Source organism: Suncus etruscus, chromosome 4 (assembly GCF_024139225.1).
Source record: "Suncus etruscus isolate mSunEtr1 chromosome 4, mSunEtr1.pri.cur, whole genome shotgun sequence".
NCBI classification, from domain to species: Eukaryota; Metazoa; Chordata; class Mammalia; order Eulipotyphla; family Soricidae; genus Suncus; species Suncus etruscus.
Window position 1 is genome coordinate 145,205,032 of NC_064851.1, and position 2,237 is coordinate 145,207,268.

The window sequence follows — 2,237 nt, forward strand, 5'->3', positions numbered from 1 at the left end:
GCAAGATAAAGGTATCAAGGACATTCAGATAGGAAAGGAAAAAGTCAATCTCTCACTGTGTCAGATGGCATGATGCTATAACAAGAAAATCCTAAAGACTACTAAAAAAGGTTCTAGAAACAGCAGATTCTTATAGCAAAATGACAGGCTACAAAATTAACATGCAAAAAGCAATGACTTTCTTATACATAACTAATAATAGAAAAGAAATAGACATTAAAAAAATAATTCATACTTACCTGGCAGGGAAGATACCATGATCACGAAGGTGGTTTCCCCAGGGCGAGGTTTATCCATGCACTCCAGGTGTGCTGACCCCTGCGATTTCCCAAAATGTGGGAAACTCGACTGCATAATTTGTGGTAGTGGGGGACTTCGTTCACACACTCCCCTACAGAAAAGAAAAACAAACAAACAAACAAACAAAAAAAAACAATTCCAGTCACAATATCACAACATAAATGCAAATACCATAAAGTCAACTTCACTAAAAAATGAAGGACCTACAAGAAAACTATAAGACATTTCTTCAAGAAATAAAGAGAAGACAAGGAAATGGAGACATATACCCTGTTCTTGGACAGGGAGAATTTAGGTCATTAAAATGAAAATGCTCCCCAAAGCTTCATATAAATTTAATGCAATCCCTATAAGGATACCCCAAACATTCTTTAAAGAAGTGGATCAAACATTACTGAAATTCATTTGGAGCATTAAACACACAATTGCTAAAGCAAGCCTTAAGAAAAAAACATGGGAGGTATCACTGCTCCCAAATTTAAATTGTACTACAAAGCAATATTCATTAAAACAGCATGGTACTAGAAAAAAGACAGAACCTCAGATCAATGGAATAACATGAGTATTGAGAGAATTAAATACAAACATACAATCAATTAATATTTGACAAAGGGGCAAGAAATGCAAAATGGAACAAGGAAAACTCTTCAATAAGTGGTGTTGGGACAACTGGTCAGCCACATAAAAAAAAATGAACTCAGACCTCTATCTAATATCATACACAAAGGTCAAATCAAAATGGATTAAAGACCTTGATATCAGATTTGAACTTATAAAATAAATAGAAGAAAACATATGCAAAACATACCAGGACTTTGAGACTAGAACAGTGCTTCTCAATTATTTTCTGTCATGCCCCCCAGGAAGAAGAAAGCATTTTTGTGCCCCCCCGCATAACTGTGAATAGTATCTTTATTAAAAAAAAACTTTAACCTGCAAAACAAGAATATATAAAATAATTTGAGCTGATTTTTTAATCAGAGGTGATGTCTGGATTAATGGCTACAATTTTGCAATGCATAGCTTTTCGAAGCGGGGTTTGAAGCAAGACACAGCAACTCTCAGCTCCAGAGACATACAGAGATATAAACAAGGGTCTTAGCTTGTTATGACAGTGTTTGCTGAGGTCAAACGCACCCCCCTTTACATAGCCTCGCGCCCCCCTCGGGGGCGCACCCCACTATTTGAAAACCACTGGACTAGAAGCATCTTCAAGGAGGAAACACTGCTGTCCAAACAAGTGAAAGTAAGATAATCAAATTGTATTAAATAAAACTTCAAAGAAAATGGCGGCAATGGTAATATGTCACCTAAGGAACGGGAGAAACTATTCACCCAATATTCAGCAGTCAAGGGGCTAATATCTAAGATATACAGGGTACTGACAGAACTTAAAAAGAGAAAAACATACAACCTCATCATATAATGGGGTGAAGAAATGAACAGACACTTCCTCCAAGAAGAAATATAGATAGTCAAAGGGCTCATGACAAAATTCTCCACATCACTAATCGTCAGAAATATGCAAATAAAAATAACAATGAGATATCATCTCATGTCTCAGAGACTGGCACACATCACAAAGAACAAGAACAACCACTGCTGGCGTGGATGTGAGGAGAAAGAAACTCTCATTTATGCTGGTGGAAATGCTGTACATTCCAGCCTTTCTGGAAAACAATATGGATAATTCTTAAGAAACTGGACATTGAGGTCCTATGCAGTCAAGCCATACCACTCTAAAGGATATAGCCTAGGACCACAAATACACAGTACTATAACAATCTCTGCAGTTCTTTGTTCATAGCAGCGCTATATATAATAGCCAAGATCTGGAAACAAATGGCTAAAGAAACTGTGGTGCAGATACCATGAAATACTATGCAGCAATTAGAAAAAATGAAGCCATAAAATTTGCTTATACATGGATAAATATG

General features: G+C 36.4%; 1 non-coding gene across 1 annotated transcript; it reads left to right on the top strand.

Moving 5' to 3' along the window:
• Window positions 1-231: 231 nt before the first annotated feature.
• LOC126007738 (U1 spliceosomal RNA) lies at window positions 232-394 on the top strand. The gene has a single exon (XR_007495227.1). It is a non-coding gene; the product is annotated as a U1 spliceosomal RNA (small nuclear RNA).
• Window positions 395-2,237: the final 1,843 nt, after the last annotated feature.